The sequence below is a fragment of the Lytechinus pictus genome, unplaced genomic scaffold, assembly GCF_037042905.1.
Source record: "Lytechinus pictus isolate F3 Inbred unplaced genomic scaffold, Lp3.0 scaffold_45, whole genome shotgun sequence".
Lineage (NCBI taxonomy): Eukaryota > Metazoa > Echinodermata > Echinoidea > Temnopleuroida > Toxopneustidae > Lytechinus > Lytechinus pictus.
Window position 1 is genome coordinate 151,353 of NW_026974165.1, and position 27,264 is coordinate 178,616.

Genomic DNA, 27,264 nt, shown 5'->3' on the forward strand with positions numbered 1-27,264 from the left:
CATGTAGCTGCTCCTTCTGCCATCTCAGTGAAGGATTCATCTCTCCCTCCAAAAGAAACCGGTCCAGTAGCCACACGACATATCCAACGCCATGCTCTAAAAGCCAGTGGAAAGTTTGGCCTTTGAACTTTCCAAACGTGATGACGATCTTCGCCCTCCATAGATCCTGCCTGGATTTCTTGGCCTCAAGCTCAGCCTTCACCGGATCGGACCACAGATCCTCGCACACTTTGGCATCGTCGGGGAGCTTCCAAACAAGATCACCCTCTGTGGTATTCCGTAGCTGGGCCTCCGGTTTACCATCACGGCTCATGTGGATGGGGATCTGTGGGTAGGTGTGCTGCTTAAGGTGGCGGTCCAGGCCCTGCTTCAAGGTGAAGGTTTTCCCGCAGACATCACACTTGTATGCCTTCTCCTCGTGTGTCTTCCGGTGTCGCGTGAGGTTGGAGCGCACCCCAAACTTCATTCCACAGTCGGGACACTCGTGAAGAACCATGATGACCCATATCTGGTTCAAGAAATTAGATAAGAGAAAAAGAAATTATTTCAGCTTTAGTCTCAAGTCTAGCGAACATTATTCAACAGCACAATCAGTGTTCGATAAACCTCGAAATTCAATATTGATAACAAAAAGCAAAAAAAAAAAAAAATACATTTAAAAGGCATACAAAAAAAATTATAATCACAATGTAGTCTTGTGATCTTAAGGAAAAATCATGATTATGAAGGTGAGAATCGCTGTCGTTATGTATTATTTCGGACAAGTGTTAAATTACCAACAAAATTGCATATGTGTGGGACTGGACTATAAACTTATTGATCGAAAATGACCACAAAACTCACATTTTTCATCGATTTTATTCAAATCATAACCAAAGATGATACGCACATATATTTTGACACGTATTCCATACATTAAACAATAACAATATGCCTTAAATAGTCATTTCAGCGCGAAAAAACAAAGTTTGACTTACCGAAATCACAGCAGAAAAGACCGATATAGTGACGTCATGAACAAGCAGTCACTGGATTGGTCGGTCGACCTGGCAAGAGTCAGTAAACTGCAGTCAACAGTGGCTTCTGATTCGACGGTCGACCGGTCAACGAAACATTCTCATTGGTCGGTCGACCGATTCTCTAGTACTCGGGAGAGTAACTGCCTGGGAATACCGGGTGTTGTAGGCATTTTTTGCTTCATGAAATGCCCCTTTATTCATTTTTACATTTTAAGTCGTTGGTATTTGTTTTCCTTATAGTATCACTTTTGTCTCTTTTTGTTGTCTTTTTCGTCTCCTTCGTCACCCTTTTTAATAGAGCAGGAATAAACTTTTCGCTTGATGTCCGACATTCAAGGCAATGAGGAAAGTCGTTTGTTTGCAAGCACAGGGTCTCCAAGAGACGAGGCGCGCAGTTCAAGGCCTACACCATCATGTGAATTGTTGCGTCACACACAGGTGCGCATCCAAGAAAAAAAACACGACAATATCTCAAAATTCTCGTAGGTAGGCATCCGATGGAAACTGAAACAAACCCAATGAAAGATCGGTGGAATGACTGAAGACATCAAGAAACCAATATTATTACTGACAGGGATTAAATAGATGATGACGTCATAGTATCCCTTCAAATAGCTTGACTTTGATGGAGTAAGAGCCTACGACCATACCATGCTGAATATACCGGTTCTCGTCCGATCACCGAAGTCAAGCAGCATAGGGCTCGGTTAGTACTTGGATGGGAGACCGCCTGGGAATACCGGGTGTTGTAGGCATTTTTTGCTTCATGAAATGCCCCTTTATTCATTTTTACATTTTAAGTCGTTGGTATTTGTTTTCCTTATAGTATCACTTTTGTCTCTTTTTGTTGTCTTTTTCGTCTCCTTCGTCACCCTTTTTAATAGAGCAGGAATAAACTTTTCGCTTGATGTCCGACATTCAAGGCAATGAGGAAAGTCGTTTGTTTGCAAGCACAGGGTCTCCAAGAGACGAGGCGCGCAGTTCAAGGCCTACACCATCATGTGAATTGTTGCGTCACACACAGGTGCGCATCCAAGAAAAAAAACACGACAATATCTCAAAATTCTCGTAGGTAGGCATCCGATGGAAACTGAAACAAACCCAATGAAAGATCGGTGGAATGACTGAAGACATCAAGAAACCAATATTATTACTGACAGGGATTAAATAGATGATGACGTCATAGTATCCCTTCAAATAGCTTGACTTTGATGGAGCAAGAGCCTACGACCATACCATGCTGAATATACCGGTTCTCGTCCGATCACCGAAGTCAAGCAGCATAGGGCTCGGTTAGTACTTGGATGGGAGACCGCCTGGGAATACCGGGTGTTGTAGGCATTTTTTGCTTCATGAAATGCCCCTTTATTCATTTTTACATTTTAAGTCGTTGGTATTTGTTTTCCTTATAGTATCACTTTTGTCTCTTTTTGTTGTCTTTTTCGTCTCCTTCGTCACCCTTTTTAATAGAGCAGGAATAAACTTTTCGCTTGATGTCCGACATTCAAGGCAATGAGGAAAGTCGTTTGTTTGCAAGCACAGGGTCTCCAAGAGACGAGGCGCGCAGTTCAAGGCCTACACCATCATGTGAATTGTTGCGTCACACACAGGTGCGCATCCAAGAAAAAAAACACGACAATATCTCAAAATTCTCGTAGGTAGGCATCCGATGGAAACTGAAACAAACCCAATGAAAGATCGGTGGAATGACTGAAGACATCAAGAAACCAATATTATTACTGACAGGGATTAAATAGATGATGACGTCATAGTATCCCTTCAAATAGCTTGACTTTGATGGAGCAAGAGCCTACGACCATACCATGCTGAATATACCGGTTCTCGTCCGATCACCGAAGTCAAGCAGCATAGGGCTCGGTTAGTACTTGGATGGGAGACCGCCTGGGAATACCGGGTGTTGTAGGCATTTTTTGCTTCATGAAATGCCCCTTTATTCATTTTTACATTTTAAGTCGTTGGTATTTGTTTTCCTTATAGTATCACTTTTGTCTCTTTTTGTTGTCTTTTTCGTCTCCTTCGTCACCCTTTTTAATAGAGCAGGAATAAACTTTTCGCTTGATGTCCGACATTCAAGGCAATGAGGAAAGTCGTTTGTTTGCAAGCACAGGGTCTCCAAGAGACGAGGCGCGCAGTTCAAGGCCTACACCATCATGTGAATTGTTGCGTCACACACAGGTGCGCATCCAAGAAAAAAAACACGACAATATCTCAAAATTCTCGTAGGTAGGCATCCGATGGAAACTGAAACAAACCCAATGAAAGATCGGTGGAATGACTGAAGACATCAAGAAACCAATATTATTACTGACAGGGATTAAATAGATGATGACGTCATAGTATCCCTTCAAATAGCTTGACTTTGATGGAGCAAGAGCCTACGACCATACCATGCTGAATATACCGGTTCTCGTCCGATCACCGAAGTCAAGCAGCATAGGGCTCGGTTAGTACTTGGATGGGAGACCGCCTGGGAATACCGGGTGTTGTAGGCATTTTTTGCTTCATGAAATGCCCCTTTATTCATTTTTACATTTTAAGTCGTTGGTATTTGTTTTCCTTATAGTATCACTTTTGTCTCTTTTTGTTGTCTTTTTCGTCTCCTTCGTCACCCTTTTTAATAGAGCAGGAATAAACTTTTCGCTTGATGTCCGACATTCAAGGCAATGAGGAAAGTCGTTTGTTTGCAAGCACAGGGTCTCCAAGAGACGAGGCGCGCAGTTCAAGGCCTACACCATCATGTGAATTGTTGCGTCACACACAGGTGCGCATCCAAGAAAAAAAACACGACAATATCTCAAAATTCTCGTAGGTAGGCATCCGATGGAAACTGAAACAAACCCAATGAAAGATCGGTGGAATGACTGAAGACATCAAGAAACCAATATTATTACTGACAGGGATTAAATAGATGATGACGTCATAGTATCCCTTCAAATAGCTTGACTTTGATGGAGCAAGAGCCTACGACCATACCATGCTGAATATACCGGTTCTCGTCCGATCACCGAAGTCAAGCAGCATAGGGCTCGGTTAGTACTTGGATGGGAGACCGCCTGGGAATACCGGGTGTTGTAGGCATTTTTTGCTTCATGAAATGCCCCTTTATTCATTTTTACATTTTAAGTCGTTGGTATTTGTTTTCCTTATAGTATCACTTTTGTCTCTTTTTGTTGTCTTTTTCGTCTCCTTCGTCACCCTTTTTAATAGAGCAGGAATAAACTTTTCGCTTGATGTCCGACATTCAAGGCAATGAGGAAAGTCGTTTGTTTGCAAGCACAGGGTCTCCAAGAGACGAGGCGCGCAGTTCAAGGCCTACACCATCATGTGAATTGTTGCGTCACACACAGGTGCGCATCCAAGAAAAAAAACACGACAATATCTCAAAATTCTCGTAGGTAGGCATCCGATGGAAACTGAAACAAACCCAATGAAAGATCGGTGGAATGACTGAAGACATCAAGAAACCAATATTATTACTGACAGGGATTAAATAGATGATGACGTCATAGTATCCCTTCAAATAGCTTGACTTTGATGGAGCAAGAGCCTACGACCATACCATGCTGAATATACCGGTTCTCGTCCGATCACCGAAGTCAAGCAGCATAGGGCTCGGTTAGTACTTGGATGGGAGACCGCCTGGGAATACCGGGTGTTGTAGGCATTTTTTGCTTCATGAAATGCCCCTTTATTCATTTTTACATTTTAAGTCGTTGGTATTTGTTTTCCTTATAGTATCACTTTTGTCTCTTTTTGTTGTCTTTTTCGTCTCCTTCGTCACCCTTTTTAATAGAGCAGGAATAAACTTTTCGCTTGATGTCCGACATTCAAGGCAATGAGGAAAGTCGTTTGTTTGCAAGCACAGGGTCTCCAAGAGACGAGGCGCGCAGTTCAAGGCCTACACCATCATGTGAATTGTTGCGTCACACACAGGTGCGCATCCAAGAAAAAAAACACGACAATATCTCAAAATTCTCGTAGGTAGGCATCCGATGGAAACTGAAACAAACCCAATGAAAGATCGGTGGAATGACTGAAGACATCAAGAAACCAATATTATTACTGACAGGGATTAAATAGATGATGACGTCATAGTATCCCTTCAAATAGCTTGACTTTGATGGAGCAAGAGCCTACGACCATACCATGCTGAATATACCGGTTCTCGTCCGATCACCGAAGTCAAGCAGCATAGGGCTCGGTTAGTACTTGGATGGGAGACCGCCTGGGAATACCGGGTGTTGTAGGCATTTTTTGCTTCATGAAATGCCCCTTTATTCATTTTTACATTTTAAGTCGTTGGTATTTGTTTTCCTTATAGTATCACTTTTGTCTCTTTTTGTTGTCTTTTTCGTCTCCTTCGTCACCCTTTTTAATAGAGCAGGAATAAACTTTTCGCTTGATGTCCGACATTCAAGGCAATGAGGAAAGTCGTTTGTTTGCAAGCACAGGGTCTCCAAGAGACGAGGCGCGCAGTTCAAGGCCTACACCATCATGTGAATTGTTGCGTCACACACAGGTGCGCATCCAAGAAAAAAAACACGACAATATCTCAAAATTCTCGTAGGTAGGCATCCGATGGAAACTGAAACAAACCCAATGAAAGATCGGTGGAATGACTGAAGACATCAAGAAACCAATATTATTACTGACAGGGATTAAATAGATGATGACGTCATAGTATCCCTTCAAATAGCTTGACTTTGATGGAGCAAGAGCCTACGACCATACCATGCTGAATATACCGGTTCTCGTCCGATCACCGAAGTCAAGCAGCATAGGGCTCGGTTAGTACTTGGATGGGAGACCGCCTGGGAATACCGGGTGTTGTAGGCATTTTTTGCTTCATGAAATGCCCCTTTATTCATTTTTACATTTTAAGTCGTTGGTATTTGTTTTCCTTATAGTATCACTTTTGTCTCTTTTTGTTGTCTTTTTCGTCTCCTTCGTCACCCTTTTTAATAGAGCAGGAATAAACTTTTCGCTTGATGTCCGACATTCAAGGCAATGAGGAAAGTCGTTTGTTTGCAAGCACAGGGTCTCCAAGAGACGAGGCGCGCAGTTCAAGGCCTACACCATCATGTGAATTGTTGCGTCACACACAGGTGCGCATCCAAGAAAAAAAACACGACAATATCTCAAAATTCTCGTAGGTAGGCATCCGATGGAAACTGAAACAAACCCAATGAAAGATCGGTGGAATGACTGAAGACATCAAGAAACCAATATTATTACTGACAGGGATTAAATAGATGATGACGTCATAGTATCCCTTCAAATAGCTTGACTTTGATGGAGCAAGAGCCTACGACCATACCATGCTGAATATACCGGTTCTCGTCCGATCACCGAAGTCAAGCAGCATAGGGCTCGGTTAGTACTTGGATGGGAGACCGCCTGGGAATACCGGGTGTTGTAGGCATTTTTTGCTTCATGAAATGCCCCTTTATTCATTTTTACATTTTAAGTCGTTGGTATTTGTTTTCCTTATAGTATCACTTTTGTCTCTTTTTGTTGTCTTTTTCGTCTCCTTCGTCACCCTTTTTAATAGAGCAGGAATAAACTTTTCGCTTGATGTCCGACATTCAAGGCAATGAGGAAAGTCGTTTGTTTGCAAGCACAGGGTCTCCAAGAGACGAGGCGCGCAGTTCAAGGCCTACACCATCATGTGAATTGTTGCGTCACACACAGGTGCGCATCCAAGAAAAAAAACACGACAATATCTCAAAATTCTCGTAGGTAGGCATCCGATGGAAACTGAAACAAACCCAATGAAAGATCGGTGGAATGACTGAAGACATCAAGAAACCAATATTATTACTGACAGGGATTAAATAGATGATGACGTCATAGTATCCCTTCAAATAGCTTGACTTTGATGGAGCAAGAGCCTACGACCATACCATGCTGAATATACCGGTTCTCGTCCGATCACCGAAGTCAAGCAGCATAGGGCTCGGTTAGTACTTGGATGGGAGACCGCCTGGGAATACCGGGTGTTGTAGGCATTTTTTGCTTCATGAAATGCCCCTTTATTCATTTTTACATTTTAAGTCGTTGGTATTTGTTTTCCTTATAGTATCACTTTTGTCTCTTTTTGTTGTCTTTTTCGTCTCCTTCGTCACCCTTTTTAATAGAGCAGGAATAAACTTTTCGCTTGATGTCCGACATTCAAGGCAATGAGGAAAGTCGTTTGTTTGCAAGCACAGGGTCTCCAAGAGACGAGGCGCGCAGTTCAAGGCCTACACCATCATGTGAATTGTTGCGTCACACACAGGTGCGCATCCAAGAAAAAAAACACGACAATATCTCAAAATTCTCGTAGGTAGGCATCCGATGGAAACTGAAACAAACCCAATGAAAGATCGGTGGAATGACTGAAGACATCAAGAAACCAATATTATTACTGACAGGGATTAAATAGATGATGACGTCATAGTATCCCTTCAAATAGCTTGACTTTGATGGAGCAAGAGCCTACGACCATACCATGCTGAATATACCGGTTCTCGTCCGATCACCGAAGTCAAGCAGCATAGGGCTCGGTTAGTACTTGGATGGGAGACCGCCTGGGAATACCGGGTGTTGTAGGCATTTTTTGCTTCATGAAATGCCCCTTTATTCATTTTTACATTTTAAGTCGTTGGTATTTGTTTTCCTTATAGTATCACTTTTGTCTCTTTTTGTTGTCTTTTTCGTCTCCTTCGTCACCCTTTTTAATAGAGCAGGAATAAACTTTTCGCTTGATGTCCGACATTCAAGGCAATGAGGAAAGTCGTTTGTTTGCAAGCACAGGGTCTCCAAGAGACGAGGCGCGCAGTTCAAGGCCTACACCATCATGTGAATTGTTGCGTCACACACAGGTGCGCATCCAAGAAAAAAAACACGACAATATCTCAAAATTCTCGTAGGTAGGCATCCGATGGAAACTGAAACAAACCCAATGAAAGATCGGTGGAATGACTGAAGACATCAAGAAACCAATATTATTACTGACAGGGATTAAATAGATGATGACGTCATAGTATCCCTTCAAATAGCTTGACTTTGATGGAGCAAGAGCCTACGACCATACCATGCTGAATATACCGGTTCTCGTCCGATCACCGAAGTCAAGCAGCATAGGGCTCGGTTAGTACTTGGATGGGAGACCGCCTGGGAATACCGGGTGTTGTAGGCATTTTTTGCTTCATGAAATGCCCCTTTATTCATTTTTACATTTTAAGTCGTTGGTATTTGTTTTCCTTATAGTATCACTTTTGTCTCTTTTTGTTGTCTTTTTCGTCTCCTTCGTCACCCTTTTTAATAGAGCAGGAATAAACTTTTCGCTTGATGTCCGACATTCAAGGCAATGAGGAAAGTCGTTTGTTTGCAAGCACAGGGTCTCCAAGAGACGAGGCGCGCAGTTCAAGGCCTACACCATCATGTGAATTGTTGCGTCACACACAGGTGCGCATCCAAGAAAAAAAACACGACAATATCTCAAAATTCTCGTAGGTAGGCATCCGATGGAAACTGAAACAAACCCAATGAAAGATCGGTGGAATGACTGAAGACATCAAGAAACCAATATTATTACTGACAGGGATTAAATAGATGATGACGTCATAGTATCCCTTCAAATAGCTTGACTTTGATGGAGCAAGAGCCTACGACCATACCATGCTGAATATACCGGTTCTCGTCCGATCACCGAAGTCAAGCAGCATAGGGCTCGGTTAGTACTTGGATGGGAGACCGCCTGGGAATACCGGGTGTTGTAGGCATTTTTTGCTTCATGAAATGCCCCTTTATTCATTTTTACATTTTAAGTCGTTGGTATTTGTTTTCCTTATAGTATCACTTTTGTCTCTTTTTGTTGTCTTTTTCGTCTCCTTCGTCACCCTTTTTAATAGAGCAGGAATAAACTTTTCGCTTGATGTCCGACATTCAAGGCAATGAGGAAAGTCGTTTGTTTGCAAGCACAGGGTCCACGTACGTGCAGTCGCCGCTGGCTAACGTCAGCTTAATGGACGACGCCATATTGCCAGATTCAGGCAGATTTGGCCCGCGCCCTCTCCGGCTAAAGCTCGAACGCCATTCACCCATACACTAATTCCCCTTGATTACCGTTGTTAAAAACCTCTGTCATATCTTTTCCAGCATTTTTATGAATTAGCGATTGATGTTTTTCCGTTTATCAGATATCCTTCATTATACACATATTTTTTTCATATTTATAACATTTTTGTTTTAATCACAATTTTAGTCCAAACGCGGGTCAGTTTTTGTTAACCCACGTTGTTTGTGCATGCCCACGTATAGCCTTACGCGTATTGAAAGGAATGATGTTGGGTCGAAAAACAGAATTGTTATTGTTTGTTCCTTGTTTGTTGGGGATGAAACTATGATGGCGACCAGTCACGTTTGACTGTACCGCCAAATAGTTAAGATTAATTAATTAAGGTCAAGGTGAGATAAGAGAAATGAGCAAGGGGCATTGTGGTGGGGGAGGGGGAGAGGGAGAGGGGGGGGGGGTTACGAGGGCCGAGTGGGGATACAGTTTCATCATGCAGTACAGGGCGTCGATGAACACTTATTTTTTTTCTCCAAAATATGGAAAGTGACAGAATAATCAGAAAAAGGTTGATTGGTTCTGATTTTGAAAAAAAAACAGAATTTATCAAGATTGCTGTTATTCTTCATGGTTGTAGAATTTAATTTAGTTTCTCTGATAAGTATAATTCTTTCAAACAACTCAAATTTTGATTAATCGTATTTCATTTATTTCACTCTTTTCTTTCGCCTCGTTTTTTTTTCTTTCAAAAAACCAGGGAGCTGAAAAATATGAGAGCTAGAACCTAAAGATATGGGGTAGCTATGACGTTGGAGGGGGCGCAGCCTCATGCACTTGCAGATCCAAATAAATTTTCACAGGGGACACTGAGAGTAGCCCCTATTTCTTTAATATTATTTTTACAAGCAAAAAGAAGTCAATGAAGACATCAGGCCACCGACAGCTGCCTCGTCAAAGGGGGGGGGGGGGCGGTCGATTATTTTGAGTATTTTTTTTTTCATTTTGTCCTCAATAAGGGGGGGGTTCAATTAATTCTATATACACTTCTATTGTCTTTATATATGGGGGGGGGGGGGTCTGCTACTGAGCATGTTTTTAAAAGGGCTTAATAAGGGGCTTAATACAACAGAAATTGTACGATTTAATACAATAAAATGTATCATCGAGGTTAATACTAAATTAATACATAATTAATAATTGTTTTAATTGAAAATGAAAATAATAAAGGCACCCATAGATCTTAACATCTCATAAATACAGGCCTAAACCTGTATTGGAAGTTGAACAGGCATAAAGTATAAATGTTTAGCTATATAGCTGATGCTTTGATCCCGCAACCAAATAATGTTATCATAAACTAGTAGATGTTATATCAGTCATGTCAGTGGCGTAACAAGTGAAAATAATTGAGGGTACTACGATATGGCGTATCAGGCAAAATTTATAAAATATATAGTTGCAAGCAAGCGACATAAGCATAATTTTGACTTTTGGTTACAAAAATCCAATTGAACAATTTCGCAAGATTCTCTTACCTTTTCCTTTTTTTTCTTGTTCGTGAATTGGGGACCCACCCCCCCCCCCCCCCCCCATACAGCACCACTCTTTGTTGTCACTGTCTAAAATTTGATTTAAACTTTGAGAATTTGAATTTCTTATCTAAGACTAAGTAATCCAAAGGGATAAGACAAAAATATTTGCAGATTACTTATTTCAAAGTATTTTTATACCTATAACTCCCCAACTCTGCTCTAGCTGCACTGCACGTTGCCTAACGTAACGGCCTTCCACCAAAGGGCCAGGCCGACTCGCCCCGTGAGCAAGTGACCGCGTTCGCGTAAGTTCACCCGAAGCCATGACTAAATTCTGACCATAAACATCACCTAACTAATCACTCTCTGACAATATTTCAAAGTATCTTTTATTACAGTCGATCCTTTGGGCCATTAAACGATAATATTTCCAATGTTATCATGACAAACAATTTTAATGAGATAGTGGCATTGTAGAAAAAACAAATTTATAAGCACGAAATGGCACCAGATAAATCATCAAACATACAGCGCAGCGTTCGGGACTGGTGAGTGGTACGGCTCTCTTGGAGTTTTCGCCCCGACGAATTCGGCGAAAACGCTACCATTGCGCCGTGCGAATGTTCAATCTGCGGCTCTCAATCAGAGACTTGAATGTCTCTTTTTGCATTATCGAAAATGTATCATAGACTTTGTTTGATTTGTTTACAAGTAAGTTGCATATCCGTCGTGATAATTAGGAAAATCCATGATGTCTTCTTCTAATTCTGTAAAAATTACCTCTTCAAAGTGCCTGTGTCAGAAAATTGCCGGAAATCGTAAAAACTTGCCTAAAATGTCTCTTTTTGAAAGTTCATCCATGGTCTGGAAAAAAATGTTATAATTTATGTAGACGTATACCGTAAACAAATACATCCTCGATCACTGAAATGAAGTGTTTGCTAAGCTTTTATATCTCAGACCGCGTTACCATGGCAACTTGGGAAAACCTTTATTTTTTACTAATAAAATTCTGGTTTTAAGGGTCATTTTAGAGACATAAAACTAACCATATTTTGAAGTATTGGGTTTAAATTTCACATAAAACTGAATTATCTATGTTTATACTTTCGTATATGAATATTCATATTTCTTGTAGAATCCTAGTTTTTGATTGGTCAATGTTTCAGTCATGGATAATAACTGAGCGTTAAAAAATCTGAAAATGCGCATTTTATCGGCAACCAACAAGCAAGATGGCGGAACACATTAAGTTGGCGCTATGCACGTACGTGGGTCTCCAAGAGACGAGGCGCGCAGTTCAAGGCCTACACCATCATGTGAATTGTTGCGTCACACACAGGTGCGCATCCAAGAAAAAAAACACGACAATATCTCAAAATTCTCGTAGGTAGGCATCCGATGGAAACTGAAACAAACCCAATGAAAGATCGGTGGAATGACTGAAGACATCAAGAAACCAATATTATTACTGACAGGGATTAAATAGATGATGACGTCATAGTATCCCTTCAAATAGCTTGACTTTGATGGAGCAAGAGCCTACGACCATACCATGCTGAATATACCGGTTCTCGTCCGATCACCGAAGTCAAGCAGCATAGGGCTCGGTTAGTACTTGGATGGGAGACCGCCTGGGAATACCGGGTGTTGTAGGCATTTTTTGCTTCATGAAATGCCCCTTTATTCATTTTTACATTTTAAGTCGTTGGTATTTGTTTTCCTTATAGTATCACTTTTGTCTCTTTTTGTTGTCTTTTTCGTCTCCTTCGTCACCCTTTTTAATAGAGCAGGAATAAACTTTTCGCTTGATGTCCGACATTCAAGGCAATGAGGAAAGTCGTTTGTTTGCAAGCACAGGGTCTCCAAGAGACGAGGCGCGCAGTTCAAGGCCTACACCATCATGTGAATTGTTGCGTCACACACAGGTGCGCATCCAAGAAAAAAAACACGACAATATCTCAAAATTCTCGTAGGTAGGCATCCGATGGAAACTGAAACAAACCCAATGAAAGATCGGTGGAATGACTGAAGACATCAAGAAACCAATATTATTACTGACAGGGATTAAATAGATGATGACGTCATAGTATCCCTTCAAATAGCTTGACTTTGATGGAGCAAGAGCCTACGACCATACCATGCTGAATATACCGGTTCTCGTCCGATCACCGAAGTCAAGCAGCATAGGGCTCGGTTAGTACTTGGATGGGAGACCGCCTGGGAATACCGGGTGTTGTAGGCATTTTTTGCTTCATGAAATGCCCCTTTATTCATTTTTACATTTTAAGTCGTTGGTATTTGTTTTCCTTATAGTATCACTTTTGTCTCTTTTTGTTGTCTTTTTCGTCTCCTTCGTCACCCTTCTTAATAGAGCAGGAATAAACTTTTCGCTTGATGTCCGACATTCAAGGCAATGAGGAAAGTCGTTTGTTTGCAAGCACAGGGTCTCCAAGAGACGAGGCGCGCAGTTCAAGGCCTACACCATCATGTGAATTGTTGCGTCACACACAGGTGCGCATCCAAGAAAAAAAACACGACAATATCTCAAAATTCTCGTAGGTAGGCATCCAATGGAAACTGAAACAAACCCAATGAAAGATCGGTGGAATGACTGAAGACATCAAGAAACCAATATTATTACTGACAGGGATTAAATAGATGATGACGTCATAGTATCCCTTCAAATAGCTTGACTTTGATGGAGCAAGAGCCTACGACCATACCATGCTGAATATACCGGTTCTCGTCCGATCACCGAAGTCAAGCAGCATAGGGCTCGGTTAGTACTTGGATGGGAGACCGCCTGGGAATACCGGGTGTTGTAGGCATTTTTTGCTTCATGAAATGCCCCTTTATTCATTTTTACATTTTAAGTCGTTGGTATTTGTTTTCCTTATAGTATCACTTTTGTCTCTTTTTGTTGTCTTTTTCGTCTCCTTCGTCACCCTTTTTAATAGAGCAGGAATAAACTTTTCGCTTGATGTCCGACATTCAAGGCAATGAGGAAAGTCGTTTGTTTGCAAGCACAGGGTCTCCAAGAGACGAGGCGCGCAGTTCAAGGCCTACACCATCATGTGAATTGTTGCGTCACACACAGGTGCGCATCCAAGAAAAAAAACACGACAATATCTCAAAATTCTCGTAGGTAGGCATCCGATGGAAACTGAAACAAACCCAATGAAAGATCGGTGGAATGACTGAAGACATCAAGAAACCAATATTATTACTGACAGGGATTAAATAGATGATGACGTCATAGTATCCCTTCAAATAGCTTGACTTTGATGGAGCAAGAGCCTACGACCATACCATGCTGAATATACCGGTTCTCGTCCGATCACCGAAGTCAAGCAGCATAGGGCTCGGTTAGTACTTGGATGGGAGACCGCCTGGGAATACCGGGTGTTGTAGGCATTTTTTGCTTCATGAAATGCCCCTTTATTCATTTTTACATTTTAAGTCGTTGGTATTTGTTTTCCTTATAGTATCACTTTTGTCTCTTTTTGTTGTCTTTTTCGTCTCCTTCGTCACCCTTTTTAATAGAGCAGGAATAAACTTTTCGCTTGATGTCCGACATTCAAGGCAATGAGGAAAGTCGTTTGTTTGCAAGCACAGGGTCTCCAAGAGACGAGGCGCGCAGTTCAAGGCCTACACCATCATGTGAATTGTTGCGTCACACACAGGTGCGCATCCAAGAAAAAAAACACGACAATATCTCAAAATTCTCGTAGGTAGGCATCCGATGGAAACTGAAACAAACCCAATGAAAGATCGGTGGAATGACTGAAGACATCAAGAAACCAATATTATTACTGACAGGGATTAAATAGATGATGACGTCATAGTATCCCTTCAAATAGCTTGACTTTGATGGAGCAAGAGCCTACGACCATACCATGCTGAATATACCGGTTCTCGTCCGATCACCGAAGTCAAGCAGCATAGGGCTCGGTTAGTACTTGGATGGGAGACCGCCTGGGAATACCGGGTGTTGTAGGCATTTTTTGCTTCATGAAATGCCCCTTTATTCATTTTTACATTTTAAGTCGTTGGTATTTGTTTTCCTTATAGTATCACTTTTGTCTCTTTTTGTTGTCTTTTTCGTCTCCTTCGTCACCCTTTTTAATAGAGCAGGAATAAACTTTTCGCTTGATGTCCGACATTCAAGGCAATGAGGAAAGTCGTTTGTTTGCAAGCACAGGGTCTCCAAGAGACGAGGCGCGCAGTTCAAGGCCTACACCATCATGTGAATTGTTGCGTCACACACAGGTGCGCATCCAAGAAAAAAAACACGACAATATCTCAAAATTCTCGTAGGTAGGCATCCGATGGAAACTGAAACAAACCCAATGAAAGATCGGTGGAATGACTGAAGACATCAAGAAACCAATATTATTACTGACAGGGATTAAATAGATGATGACGTCATAGTATCCCTTCAAATAGCTTGACTTTGATGGAGCAAGAGCCTACGACCATACCATGCTGAATATACCGGTTCTCGTCCGATCACCGAAGTCAAGCAGCATAGGGCTCGGTTAGTACTTGGATGGGAGACCGCCTGGGAATACCGGGTGTTGTAGGCATTTTTTGCTTCATGAAATGCCCCTTTATTCATTTTTACATTTTAAGTCGTTGGTATTTGTTTTCCTTATAGTATCACTTTTGTCTCTTTTTGTTGTCTTTTTCGTCTCCTTCGTCACCCTTTTTAATAGAGCAGGAATAAACTTTTCGCTTGATGTCCGACATTCAAGGCAATGAGGAAAGTCGTTTGTTTGCAAGCACAGGGTCTCCAAGAGACGAGGCGCGCAGTTCAAGGCCTACACCATCATGTGAATTGTTGCGTCACACACAGGTGCGCATCCAAGAAAAAAAACACGACAATATCTCAAAATTCTCGTAGGTAGGCATCCGATGGAAACTGAAACAAACCCAATGAAAGATCGGTGGAATGACTGAAGACATCAAGAAACCAATATTATTACTGACAGGGATTAAATAGATGATGACGTCATAGTATCCCTTCAAATAGCTTGACTTTGATGGAGCAAGAGCCTACGACCATACCATGCTGAATATACCGGTTCTCGTCCGATCACCGAAGTCAAGCAGCATAGGGCTCGGTTAGTACTTGGATGGGAGACCGCCTGGGAATACCGGGTGTTGTAGGCATTTTTTGCTTCATGAAATGCCCCTTTATTCATTTTTACATTTTAAGTCGTTGGTATTTTTTTTCCTTATAGTATCACTTTTGTCTCTTTTTGTTGTCTTTTTCGTCTCCTTCGTCACCCTTTTTAATAGAGCAGGAATAAACTTTTCGCTTGATGTCCGACATTCAAGGCAATGAGGAAAGTCGTTTGTTTGCAAGCACAGGGTCTCCAAGAGACGAGGCGCGCAGTTCAAGGCCTACACCATCATGTGAATTGTTGCGTCACACACAGGTGCGCATCCAAGAAAAAAAACACGACAATATCTCAAAATTCTCGTAGGTAGGCATCCGATGGAAACTGAAACAAACCCAATGAAAGATCGGTGGAATGACTGAAGACATCAAGAAACCAATATTATTACTGACAGGGATTAAATAGATGATGACGTCATAGTATCCCTTCAAATAGCTTGACTTTGATGGAGCAAGAGTCTACGACCATACCATGCTGAATATACCGGTTCTCGTCCGATCACCGAAGTCAAGCAGCATAGGGCTCGGTTAGTACTTGGATGGGAGACCGCCTGGGAATACCGGGTGTTGTAGGCATTTTTTGCTTCATGAAATGCCCCTTTATTCATTTTTACATTTTAAGTCGTTGGTATTTGTTTTCCTTATAGTATCACTTTTGTCTCTTTTTGTTGTCTTTTTCGTCTCCTTCGTCACCCTTTTTAATAGAGCAGGAATAAACTTTTCGCTTGATGTCCGACATTCAAGGCAATGAGGAAAGTCGTTTGTTTGCAAGCACAGGGTCTCCAAGAGACGAGGCGCGCAGTTCAAGGCCTACACCATCATGTGAATTGTTGCGTCACACACAGGTGCGCATCCAAGAAAAAAAACACGACAATATCTCAAAATTCTCGTAGGTAGGCATCCGATGGAAACTGAAACAAACCCAATGAAAGATCGGTGGAATGACTGAAGACATCAAGAAACCAATATTATTACTGACAGGGATTAAATAGATGATGACGTCATAGTATCCCTTCAAATAGCTTGACTTTGATGGAGCAAGAGCCTACGACCATACCATGCTTAATATACCGGTTCTCGTCCGATCACCGAAGTCAAGCAGCATAGGGCTCGGTTAGTACTTGGATGGGAGACCGCCTGGGAATACCGGGTGTTGTAGGCATTTTTTGCTTCATGAAATGCCCCTTTATTCATTTTTACATTTTAAGTCGTTGGTATTTGTTTTCCTTATAGTATCACTTTTGTCTCTTTTTGTTGTCTTTTTCGTCTCCTTCGTCACCCTTTTTAATAGAGCAGGAATAAACTTTTCGCTTGATGTCCGACATTCAAGGCAATGAGGAAAGTCGTTTGTTTGCAAGCACAGGGTCTCCAAGAGACGAGGCGCGCAGTTCAAGGCCTACACCATCATGTGAATTGTTGCGTCACACACAGGTGCGCATCCAAGAAAAAAAACACGACAATATCTCAAAATTCTCGTAGGTAGGCATCCGATGGAAACTGAAACAAACCCAATGAAAGATCGGTGGAATGACTGAAGACATCAAGAAACCAATATTATTACTGACAGGGATTAAATAGATGATGACGTCATAGTATCCCTTCAAATAGCTTGACTTTGATGGAGCAAGAGCCTACGACCATACCATGCTGAATATACCGGTTCTCGTCCGATCACCGAAGTCAAGCAGCATAGGGCTCGGTTAGTACTTGGATGGGAGACCGCCTGGGAATACCGGGTGTTGTAGGCATTTTTTGCTTCATGAAATGCCCCTTTATTCATTTTTACATTTTAAGTCGTTGGTATTTGTTTTCCTTATAGTATCACTTTTGTCTCTTTTTGTTGTCTTTTTCGTCTCCTTCGTCACCCTTTTTAATAGAGCAGGAATAAACTTTTCGCTTGATGTCCGACATTCAAGGCAATGAGGAAAGTCGTTTGTTTGCAAGCACAGGGTCTCCAAGAGACGAGGCGCGCAGTTCAAGGCCTACACCATCATGTGAATTGTTGCGTCACACACAGGTGCGCATCCAAGAAAAAAAACACGACAATATCTCAAAATTCTCGTAGGTAGGCATCCGATGGAAACTGAAACAAACCCAATGAAAGATCGGTGGAATGACTGAAGACATCAAGAAACCAATATTATTACTGACAGGGATTAAATAGATGATGACGTCATAGTATCCCTTCAAATAGCTTGACTTTGATGGAGCAAGAGCCTACGACCATACCATGCTGAATATACCGGTTCTCGTCCGATCACCGAAGTCAAGCAGCATAGGGCTCGGTTAGTACTTGGATGGGAGACCGCCTGGGAATACCGGGTGTTGTAGGCATTTTTTGCTTCATGAAATGCCCCTTTATTCATTTTTACATTTTAAGTCGTTGGTATTTGTTTTCCTTATAGTATCACTTTTGTCTCTTTTTGTTGTCTTTTTCGTCTCCTTCGTCACCCTTTTTAATAGAGCAGGAATAAACTTTTCGCTTGATGTCCGACATTCAAGGCAATGAGGAAAGTCGTTTGTTTGCAAGCACAGGGTCTCCAAGAGACGAGGCGCGCAGTTCAAGGCCTACACCATCATGTGAATTGTTGCGTCACACACAGGTGCGCATCCAAGAAAAAAAACACGACAATATCTCAAAATTCTCGTAGGTAGGCATCCGATGGAAACTGAAACAAACCCAATGAAAGATCGGTGGAATGACTGAAGACATCAAGAAACCAATATTATTACTGACAGGGATTAAATAGATGATGACGTCATAGTATCCCTTCAAATAGCTTGACTTTGATGGAGCAAGAGCCTACGACCATACCATGCTGAATATACCGGTTCTCGTCCGATCACCGAAGTCAAGCAGCATAGGGCTCGGTTAGTACTTGGATGGGAGACCGCCTGGGAATACCGGGTGTTGTAGGCATTTTTTGCTTCATGAAATGCCCCTTTATTCATTTTTACATTTTAAGTCGTTGGTATTTGTTTTCCTTATAGTATCACTTTTGTCTCTTTTTGTTGTCTTTTTCGTCTCCTTCGTCACCCTTTTTAATAGAGCAGGAATAAACTTTTCGCTTGATGTCCGACATTCAAGGCAATGAGGAAAGTCGTTTGTTTGCAAGCACAGGGTCTCCAAGAGACGAGGCGCGCAGTTCAAGGCCTACACCATCATGTGAATTGTTGCGTCACACACAGGTGCGCATCCAAGAAAAAAAACACGACAATATCTCAAAATTCTCGTAGGTAGGCATCCGATGGAAACTGAAACAAACCCAATGAAAGATCGGTGGAATGACTGAAGACATCAAGAAACCAATATTATTACTGACAGGGATTAAATAGATGATGACGTCATAGTATCCCTTCAAATAGCTTGACTTTGATGGAGCAAGAGCCTACGACCATACCATGCTGAATATACCGGTTCTCGTCCGATCACCGAAGTCAAGCAGCAGGGTCATTCTCAGAAAAATGCTACAATTGATGGGGGAAAAAATCGTAAAAATGAAGTCTACAGAATGGGTTGAAAGATACATGTTGTGAAAGTACCATGTATGAGAAAGTGGCAACAGAAAAGGGGCAAGTCGCTGTTGCGTCAATTTGAAGTACTGACCGGATTAACTCAAGCACTGTATATCAACGTTACGGAGGTTAATCGTTAGCATTGCTCACTTATGTTACTCAATTAAATCACTTTTGAAATGATTGAAATAGAAATGCACACCATTTAGTTTTAGTGTGGTATCAATAATTTTATTTACTGAAGCCAAAATGTTTGCAAGATAGAAAAAATATTCAATATTGTTTTTCAGAAGCAGGATTTTACCAAATAACATTGAGCAAAAAGTACCATAAAAATCATCGCACATCTTTCGTTCAGTTTAATGTTCATAATTTGAATGAGGCAACCCTAAAATAACTTTCATCCATAACCTTAAATCCTAAGTAATGCATGACCAATGCTGGGAATCCAAAGATAGTTTACCATTAAATCCTCTCGATGGCATTAAACCTTGTCAACATTCGTTACGGAAGTTAAAATCAAATTACAAATTGCAATATTTATTTTGTTAGCTTAGGAACATCCATATTAAGGTATTGGTATAACATTTTTTATTTCTTTATTGAAGATGAATGTGGAACGCATTGCTTAATTTTCCCACTCCCCCCCCCCCCAAATAAAAAAATGTTAAAAACAGAACAGGAAACGGACAACTGTCATTTTTGTTGTCGTACTTGTTCACAGTTGGAATGAGAAAACCGAATAACCGGGCCACAGAATTGTAGTTCATCTTAAAAGTTTCTGGCCCTAAGTAATCCTAAGCAAGATCTTAAGCAATGCATGACCAATTCTGGGAATCCCAAGATACTTTACCATCAAATCCTCGAGTGGCATTTACCATTGTCAATCCTCGTTACGGAAGTTAAATCGAGTTACAAATTGTAGTATTTGTTAGCTAATGAAAATCCATATATAGGTATTCGTATAACCTTTTTTTTAAATAAAGATAAATGTGGAACGCATAGCCTAATTTGCCATCCCCTCAAAAAAGAAAAAAAAATGTGAAAAACATTACAGGAAACGGAAACTGTAATTTTATTGTCGTTCTTGTTCACAGTTGGAATGAGAAAACCGAATAACCGGGCCACAGAATTGCAGTTCATCTTTAAAGTTTCTGGCAAAAAACAATAACAATCGCAGTCTAGTAACCAGGATGAGTTCTCTGGGTTACAAGGAATCCCGCCGCTTGCCAATAGCCAAAAAAGATAGAAAAAAGAAGAAAAAAATATATAAAAAAGGACATGGGGGAAAAAATAATAAAAAAGGTGAATGAAACAAGAGGCTAAAAATTCACAAATACATAAATTATTAACGGAATCTATATGATCTAATCTCGATTTTTTTTTCATTATTTTGTTTCATCGAGATACGCAATTATGCATCCTGTTCGTGATTTAAAAAAATGTTGAATAGCCAAAATGTTTAATTATCGAAATACGTATTTCATTCATAAATCCAACAAACCGTGAGTGTTTGAAATACCCCTTTCCATATTTTCATGTCAGTAGGCCTATATCGATTATTTCAGCGCTTTTCATGCGCATTAAGGGTGTCATCCAGGCTGAAAAATATGATCTGAACAAATAATAATCAGACAAACAAAATACTGCAATTATGATTACAATAATCACAGAATAACGAAGTTATGCCATTTTAAAGATTTGCATTATTTTGGAGAAACAGTTTGGTCTATGCATATCTTCATGAATATTAAGAGTTGATTGATGGTGTACATACATGTAATCCCCACTTGTTCTTTTGCATTCTATTGCATACAATATTTTTTTATTCAATTTATGTCCTCTTTATTTGAAAGCGTGCTTAAAATGTCAGGTTTTCATATTGGAATGACACATATTTTCAGCTTGCGCTTCGCATTCGCTGCGCATCATTTCCTTAGCAAGACACCCATCCTTTTTATGATTTGCAATAATTGTTTATTGGATATATATATCTTGTTCTCAAATTAAAACGTCCAAAAATTTTTGTTTTTAGATCAAAAAATAAAAAAAATTACAGTCGCTTCAATTAAGATACCCATCCTTGTGATTGGTATAAAGAGTGTTTAGAATGTCAAGCTTTCAGTCAGAATACGAAAAAAAAATCAGCTAGCACTTTGTACTAGCATTAATAGTTTATTCAGATAACACCCTGATCATTTTTACAAAAATGCTATAGAATTTCAAGTTTTCAGGTTAAACTATACACAAGTTTTAGCTCGCGCTTTGCGCTCACATTTTTGATCGGTGATACATTAATCCTCCTCATGAGTCATTGCAAACAGTTTTTCTTTCTCTTTCCCTGTCCATGAAAGCTTAATTTTTCTCTTTCCCTTTCTCTACACCATTTCTGCCGACTTCAGCATTAGACAAAGTCATGTCACCTATTCTGAAACGAGAATCGTACTATCAATCTCAGCAAAGTACAGCAGAGAAGCGTATTAACTTCCGTAACAGTAATTGTTACGGAAGTTAATGCACTTTATATAGCAAAGGAAGTTATACATTTTAAGTTCTAAAGGAGATGCCAATATTCAAAATTTGTAGTTTGAATTATTAAAAATTCCAAAAGCATTAAATATCATATATAATTCTCGGGAAATTGTTTTCGCTGGCAATTTTCCCTCTTTTCAAAGGGATGTTAAAAATAAGGTGTGTAATAATAATTTGACATGGATGAATAGCTATTATTTTTATGGGTAAGTAGGTGGAGGATACCTTATATGATTTATATCTGTATGATCCGGAGTGATTCAGTATAGCACAAATTTGTAGCAAATTCAAGAAAAAATGTTACGGAAGTTAATGCGTTACGGAAGTTAATGTATTTATGCTTTATGGTCCAACGTAGTCCTTATTTAGCAGCCCTGCCTTTAAAAGTTGTATTTATTATGAAAGGTGTCTCTTATCCTATATAATACTGAATCCTTAACAGAACTGCCAAAGTGCATATTTTCTTAAGGTGCGTTACGGATGTTAAATCTGTTTAGTCATACATTTCATTTTTTAAGAATAGTCCTTTATTTTCGTGTAATGCAGGAAACATATATGATAATTCCCTATCAATTATTTATTAATGAATATCACTCTACTTGCAGACACATTATCACATAATATGATTCAGTTTGAAAGGGAGAAAAAACTTGTGGCAGTATTCGTTACGGAGGTTAAAATGAATTAGGGACAAAGTTAAAAGTGAAATTAATCACAAAGGGAACATCAAATACTAGGATAAGCGCAGTATGTCAGATGTTTACACCAAGCTGCCCTCACCAGACATTAATGTAGGTAAGAAATACAGACTACTTAGGAAAGAGAATGATAGTAAAATCTAAAACTGACCCGAGACAGTGTCGATTCTAAAAAAAATAATAATAAAAGGCTTTTGTAATAAAATTAGAGCTTTACTAGTCACTGGTCGCATATGCTTTGTGGAGCTAGTCTATTATTGTAATTTTCTTGATGAAATTTTTGTAGAAAATGCTCAGGGTTGTGAAGCTAGCGGCCATAAAATAGTCGAGACACGTTTTTTGTGAATTGTAACATTTTTTTGAGAATGACCCACCATAGGGCTCGGTTAGTACTTGGATGGGAGACCGCCTGGGAATACCGGGTGTTGTAGGCATTTTTTGCTTCATGAAATGCCCCTTTATTCATTTTTACATTTTAAGTCGTTGGTATTTGTTTTCCTTATAGTATCACTTTTGTCTCTTTTTGTTGTCTTTTTCGTCTCCTTCGTCACCCTTTTTAATAGAGCAGGAATAAACTTTTCGCTTGATGTCCGACATTCAAGGCAATGAGGAAAGTCGTTTGTTTGCAAGCACAGGGTCTCCAAGAGACGAGGCGCGCAGTTCAAGGCCTACACCATCATGTGAATTGTTGCGTCACACACAGGTGCGCATCCAAGAAAAAAAACACGACAATATCTCAAAATTCTCGTAGGTAGGCATCCGATGGAAACTGAAACAAACCCAATGAAAGATCGGTGGAATGACTGAAGACATCAAGAAACCAATATTATTACTGACAGGGATTAAATAGATGATGACGTCATAGTATCCCTTCAAATAGCTTGACTTTGATGGAGCAAGAGCCTACGACCATACCATGCTGAATATACCGGTTCTCGTCCGATCACCGAAGTCAAGCAGCATAGGGCTCGGTTAGTACTTGGATGGGAGACCGCCTGGGAATACCGGGTGTTGTAGGCATTTTTTGCTTCATGAAATGCCCCTTTATTCATTTTTACATTTTAAGTCGTTGGTATTTGTTTTCCTTATAGTATCACTTTTGTCTCTTTTTGTTGTCTTTTTCGTCTCCTTCGTCACCCTTTTTAATAGAGCAGGAATAAACTTTTCGCTTGATGTCCGACATTCAAGGCAATGAGGAAAGTCGTTTGTTTGCAAGCACAGGGTCTCCAAGAGACGAGGCGCGCAGTTCAAGGCCTACACCATCATGTGAATTGTTGCGTCACACACAGGTGCGCATCCAAGAAAAAAAAACACGACAATATCTCAAAATTCTCGTAGGTAGGCATCCGATGGAAACTGAAACAAACCCAATGAAAGATCGGTGGAATGACTGAAGACATCAAGAAACCAATATTATTACTGACAGGGATTAAATAGATGATGACGTCATAGTATCCCTTCAAATAGCTTGACTTTGATGGAGCAAGAGCCTACGACCATACCATGCTGAATATACCGGTTCTCGTCCGATCACCGAAGTCAAGCAGCATAGGGCTCGGTTAGTACTTGGATGGGAGACCGCCTGGGAATACCGGGTGTTGTAGGCATTTTTTGCTTCATGAAATGCCCCTTTATTCATTTTTACATTTTAAGTCGTTGGTATTTGTTTTCCTTATAGTATCACTTTTGTCTCTTTTTGTTGTCTTTTTCGTCTCCTTCGTCACCCTTTTTAATAGAGCAGGAATAAACTTTTCGCTTGATGTCCGACATTCAAGGCAATGAGGAAAGTCGTTTGTTTGCAAGCACAGGGTCTCCAAGAGACGAGGCGCGCAGTTCAAGGCCTACACCATCATGTGAATTGTTGCGTCACACACAGGTGCGCATCCAAGAAAAAAAAACACGACAATATCTCAAAATTCTCGTAGGTAGGCATCCGATGGAAACTGAAACAAACCCAATGAAAGATCGGTGGAATGACTGAAGACATCAAGAAACCAATATTATTACTGACAGGGATTAAATAGATGATGACGTCATAGTATCCCTTCAAATAGCTTGACTTTGATGGAGCAAGAGCCTACGACCATACCATGCTGAATATACCGGTTCTCGTCCGATCACCGAAGTCAAGCAGCATAGGGCTCGGTTAGTACTTGGATGGGAGACCGCCTGGGAATACCGGGTGTTGTAGGCATTTTTTGCTTCATGAAATGCCCCTTTATTCATTTTTACATTTTAAGTCGTTGGTATTTGTTTTCCTTATAGTATCACTTTTGTCTCTTTTTGTTGTCTTTTTCGTCTCCTTCGTCACCCTTTTTAATAGAGCAGGAATAAACTTTTCGCTTGATGTCCGACATTCAAGGCAATGAGGAAAGTCGTTTGTTTGCAAGCACAGGGTCTCCAAGAGACGAGGCGCGCAGTTCAAGGCCTACACCATCATGTGAATTGTTGCGTCACACACAGGTGCGCATCCAAGAAAAAAAACACGACAATATCTCAAAATTCTCGTAGGTAGGCATCCGATGGAAACTGAAACAAACCCAATGAAAGATCGGTGGAATGACTGAAGACATCAAGAAACCAATATTATTACTGACAGGGATTAAATAGATGATGACGTCATAGTATCCCTTCAAATAGCTTGACTTTGATGGAGCAAGAGCCTACGACCATACCATGCTGAATATACCGGTTCTCGTCCGATCACCGAAGTCAAGCAGCATAGGGCTCGGTTAGTACTTGGATGGGAGACCGCCTGGGAATACCGGGTGTTGTAGGCATTTTTTGCTTCATGAAATGCCCCTTTATTCATTTTTACATTTTAAGTCGTTGGTATTTGTTTTCCTTATAGTATCACTTTTGTCTCTTTTTGTTGTCTTTTTCGTCTCCTTCGTCACCCTTTTTAATAGAGCAGGAATAAACTTTTCGCTTGATGTCCGACATTCAAGGCAATGAGGAAAGTCGTTTGTTTGCAAGCACAGGGTCTCCAAGAGACGAGGCGCGCAGTTCAAGGCCTACACCATCATGTGAATTGTTGCGTCACACACAGGTGCGCATCCAAGAAAAAAAACACGACAATATCTCAAAATTCTCGTAGGTAGGCATCCGATGGAAACTGAAACAAACCCAATGAAAGATCGGTGGAATGACTGAAGACATCAAGAAACCAATATTATTACTGACAGGGATTAAATAGATGATGACGTCATAGTATCCCTTCAAATAGCTTGACTTTGATGGAGCAAGAGCCTACGACCATACCATGCTGAATATACCGGTTCTCGTCCGATCACCGAAGTCAAGCAGCACAGGGCTCGGTTAGTACTTGGATGGGAGACCGCCTGGGAACGGGGTACGACCCCCCTGAGTACTACTACGACCTTGACGATCACCACGAAAATCCACCTGTCGCGGTGATCGAAGGACGAAAAAAAAGGGGAAATGATGACCATGTCGGAAGTTTAAAGAGCGCCACCTGGTGACGAAAAGATGAAACATCGTCTGCTTGTGTCCCATTTAGCATTGACATGCATACACTAAAATCATATTCAGTCAATCAATCAATTTTGTTTGTTTTTGTTTGTTTATTTGTGTTTTTATTGGTGTCTTTGTTTGTTTTATTGTTTGTTATTGTTCACTTGATTGTTTTGTTGTATTTTGTTTGTCTAATTTTACACACAGAAACACACACACGCAAACACATGCACATACACACAGACACACATACAATCACACACACACACACATACACCCAGACACACGTACATTCATACACAAACATACGAACACACACGCTTACATACACACATACACACATGAATATACACACACATACAAACAAACATACAACACACACACAAACATACGCAACATTCATTCTCACACAAAGACAGAAAAAAGTCTGACATGAATTTTATGCATTGCTTGTTCTTTATGTTTTAATAAACATAGTATCATTCTTCTTCTTTGTTTTTCTGTTCTGTTTGAATAATAATAATATGAATAATCATAATAAAATTGGCCTCTTATAAAAGCAAGAATTAAGCATACAAAATATATGCTTTCGTAAAATACCATCATCTATCGCCTCGGTGAAAGGCATTATGTACAAATAAAATAAAAGATCTTTGGCACTGTGGCTTTCAACATCAACAAAGCCAATATTTCTTTGCAACATGGTATCAAATTCCCTTACAAAAGGGCATAAGTACATATAAAAAGTAATACATTATAAAAGCCTGTACGTTTCCACAAGAAGGCATCAAGTATCATCAAACATATCTGGCAGGCAAGTTCCCTAACAATAGGGTTTAAGTACATATAAATAGTGATACCATATAACAGACTTTACGTCTCTGCAACAAGGCATCAAGTATCATCAAACATCTCTGGCAGGCAAGTAGATTACCTGAGCACCCTAGCAAAAGGGCATAAGTACATATAAACAGTATTGCATTATAAAAGCCTATACATCTCTGCAACAAGGCATCAAGTGGCAGGCAAGTTAATGGCCTGAGTTCCCTAACAAAAGGGCATAAGTACATATAAAAAGTAAAACATTATAAAAGCCTATACGTCTCTGCAACAAGGCATCAAGTATCATCAAACATATCTGGCAGGCAAGTTCCCTAACAATAGGGTTTAAGTACATATAAATAGTGATACCATATAACAGACTTTACGTCTCTGCAACAAGGCATCAAGT

The 27,264-nt window shown here is 40.4% G+C and overlaps 29 non-coding genes and 1 pseudogene across 29 annotated transcripts; all 30 read left to right on the top strand.

Moving 5' to 3' along the window:
* Positions 1-1,655: 1,655 nt before the first annotated feature.
* LOC135158322 (5S ribosomal RNA) lies at positions 1,656-1,774 on the top strand. Its single transcript, XR_010297096.1, has one exon. It is a non-coding gene; the product is annotated as a 5S ribosomal RNA (ribosomal RNA).
* Positions 1,775-2,241: 467 nt separating this feature from the next.
* On the top strand, positions 2,242-2,360 carry LOC135158323 (5S ribosomal RNA). The gene has a single exon (XR_010297097.1). It is a non-coding gene; the product is annotated as a 5S ribosomal RNA (ribosomal RNA).
* A 467-nt stretch (positions 2,361-2,827) lies between these two features.
* Positions 2,828-2,946, top strand: LOC135158325 (5S ribosomal RNA). Its single transcript, XR_010297099.1, has one exon. It is a non-coding gene; the product is annotated as a 5S ribosomal RNA (ribosomal RNA).
* Positions 2,947-3,413: 467 nt separating this feature from the next.
* LOC135158326 (5S ribosomal RNA) lies at positions 3,414-3,532 on the top strand. Its single transcript, XR_010297100.1, has one exon. It is a non-coding gene; the product is annotated as a 5S ribosomal RNA (ribosomal RNA).
* Positions 3,533-3,999: 467 nt separating this feature from the next.
* Positions 4,000-4,118, top strand: LOC135158327 (5S ribosomal RNA). The gene has a single exon (XR_010297101.1). It is a non-coding gene; the product is annotated as a 5S ribosomal RNA (ribosomal RNA).
* Positions 4,119-4,585: 467 nt separating this feature from the next.
* On the top strand, positions 4,586-4,704 carry LOC135158328 (5S ribosomal RNA). The gene has a single exon (XR_010297102.1). It is a non-coding gene; the product is annotated as a 5S ribosomal RNA (ribosomal RNA).
* Positions 4,705-5,171: 467 nt separating this feature from the next.
* On the top strand, positions 5,172-5,290 carry LOC135158329 (5S ribosomal RNA). Its single transcript, XR_010297103.1, has one exon. It is a non-coding gene; the product is annotated as a 5S ribosomal RNA (ribosomal RNA).
* Positions 5,291-5,757: 467 nt separating this feature from the next.
* LOC135158330 (5S ribosomal RNA) lies at positions 5,758-5,876 on the top strand. The gene has a single exon (XR_010297104.1). It is a non-coding gene; the product is annotated as a 5S ribosomal RNA (ribosomal RNA).
* Positions 5,877-6,343: 467 nt separating this feature from the next.
* Positions 6,344-6,462, top strand: LOC135158331 (5S ribosomal RNA). The gene has a single exon (XR_010297105.1). It is a non-coding gene; the product is annotated as a 5S ribosomal RNA (ribosomal RNA).
* A 467-nt stretch (positions 6,463-6,929) lies between these two features.
* Positions 6,930-7,048, top strand: LOC135158332 (5S ribosomal RNA). The gene has a single exon (XR_010297106.1). It is a non-coding gene; the product is annotated as a 5S ribosomal RNA (ribosomal RNA).
* Positions 7,049-7,515: 467 nt separating this feature from the next.
* Positions 7,516-7,634, top strand: LOC135158333 (5S ribosomal RNA). The gene has a single exon (XR_010297107.1). It is a non-coding gene; the product is annotated as a 5S ribosomal RNA (ribosomal RNA).
* A 467-nt stretch (positions 7,635-8,101) lies between these two features.
* LOC135158334 (5S ribosomal RNA) lies at positions 8,102-8,220 on the top strand. Its single transcript, XR_010297108.1, has one exon. It is a non-coding gene; the product is annotated as a 5S ribosomal RNA (ribosomal RNA).
* Positions 8,221-8,687: 467 nt separating this feature from the next.
* On the top strand, positions 8,688-8,806 carry LOC135158336 (5S ribosomal RNA). The gene has a single exon (XR_010297110.1). It is a non-coding gene; the product is annotated as a 5S ribosomal RNA (ribosomal RNA).
* Positions 8,807-12,168: 3,362 nt separating this feature from the next.
* On the top strand, positions 12,169-12,287 carry LOC135158337 (5S ribosomal RNA). The gene has a single exon (XR_010297111.1). It is a non-coding gene; the product is annotated as a 5S ribosomal RNA (ribosomal RNA).
* Positions 12,288-12,754: 467 nt separating this feature from the next.
* Positions 12,755-12,873, top strand: LOC135158338 (5S ribosomal RNA). The gene has a single exon (XR_010297112.1). It is a non-coding gene; the product is annotated as a 5S ribosomal RNA (ribosomal RNA).
* A 467-nt stretch (positions 12,874-13,340) lies between these two features.
* On the top strand, positions 13,341-13,459 carry LOC135158339 (5S ribosomal RNA). The gene has a single exon (XR_010297113.1). It is a non-coding gene; the product is annotated as a 5S ribosomal RNA (ribosomal RNA).
* Positions 13,460-13,926: 467 nt separating this feature from the next.
* Positions 13,927-14,045, top strand: LOC135158340 (5S ribosomal RNA). Its single transcript, XR_010297114.1, has one exon. It is a non-coding gene; the product is annotated as a 5S ribosomal RNA (ribosomal RNA).
* Positions 14,046-14,512: 467 nt separating this feature from the next.
* Positions 14,513-14,631, top strand: LOC135158341 (5S ribosomal RNA). Its single transcript, XR_010297115.1, has one exon. It is a non-coding gene; the product is annotated as a 5S ribosomal RNA (ribosomal RNA).
* Positions 14,632-15,098: 467 nt separating this feature from the next.
* On the top strand, positions 15,099-15,217 carry LOC135158342 (5S ribosomal RNA). Its single transcript, XR_010297116.1, has one exon. It is a non-coding gene; the product is annotated as a 5S ribosomal RNA (ribosomal RNA).
* A 467-nt stretch (positions 15,218-15,684) lies between these two features.
* Positions 15,685-15,803, top strand: LOC135158343 (5S ribosomal RNA). Its single transcript, XR_010297117.1, has one exon. It is a non-coding gene; the product is annotated as a 5S ribosomal RNA (ribosomal RNA).
* Positions 15,804-16,270: 467 nt separating this feature from the next.
* LOC135158540 (5S ribosomal RNA) lies at positions 16,271-16,389 on the top strand. The gene has a single exon (XR_010297313.1). It is a non-coding gene; the product is annotated as a 5S ribosomal RNA (ribosomal RNA).
* A 467-nt stretch (positions 16,390-16,856) lies between these two features.
* Positions 16,857-16,975, top strand: LOC135158543 (5S ribosomal RNA). Its single transcript, XR_010297316.1, has one exon. It is a non-coding gene; the product is annotated as a 5S ribosomal RNA (ribosomal RNA).
* Positions 16,976-17,442: 467 nt separating this feature from the next.
* LOC135158344 (5S ribosomal RNA) lies at positions 17,443-17,561 on the top strand. Its single transcript, XR_010297118.1, has one exon. It is a non-coding gene; the product is annotated as a 5S ribosomal RNA (ribosomal RNA).
* Positions 17,562-18,028: 467 nt separating this feature from the next.
* Positions 18,029-18,147, top strand: LOC135158345 (5S ribosomal RNA). Its single transcript, XR_010297119.1, has one exon. It is a non-coding gene; the product is annotated as a 5S ribosomal RNA (ribosomal RNA).
* Positions 18,148-18,614: 467 nt separating this feature from the next.
* LOC135158347 (5S ribosomal RNA) lies at positions 18,615-18,733 on the top strand. Its single transcript, XR_010297121.1, has one exon. It is a non-coding gene; the product is annotated as a 5S ribosomal RNA (ribosomal RNA).
* A 4,727-nt stretch (positions 18,734-23,460) lies between these two features.
* On the top strand, positions 23,461-23,579 carry LOC135158348 (5S ribosomal RNA). Its single transcript, XR_010297122.1, has one exon. It is a non-coding gene; the product is annotated as a 5S ribosomal RNA (ribosomal RNA).
* A 468-nt stretch (positions 23,580-24,047) lies between these two features.
* LOC135158349 (5S ribosomal RNA) lies at positions 24,048-24,166 on the top strand. Its single transcript, XR_010297123.1, has one exon. It is a non-coding gene; the product is annotated as a 5S ribosomal RNA (ribosomal RNA).
* A 468-nt stretch (positions 24,167-24,634) lies between these two features.
* On the top strand, positions 24,635-24,753 carry LOC135158350 (5S ribosomal RNA). The gene has a single exon (XR_010297124.1). It is a non-coding gene; the product is annotated as a 5S ribosomal RNA (ribosomal RNA).
* Positions 24,754-25,220: 467 nt separating this feature from the next.
* On the top strand, positions 25,221-25,339 carry LOC135158351 (5S ribosomal RNA). Its single transcript, XR_010297125.1, has one exon. It is a non-coding gene; the product is annotated as a 5S ribosomal RNA (ribosomal RNA).
* Positions 25,340-25,806: 467 nt separating this feature from the next.
* On the top strand, positions 25,807-25,919 carry LOC135158553 (5S ribosomal RNA; annotated as a pseudogene).
* Positions 25,920-27,264: the final 1,345 nt, after the last annotated feature.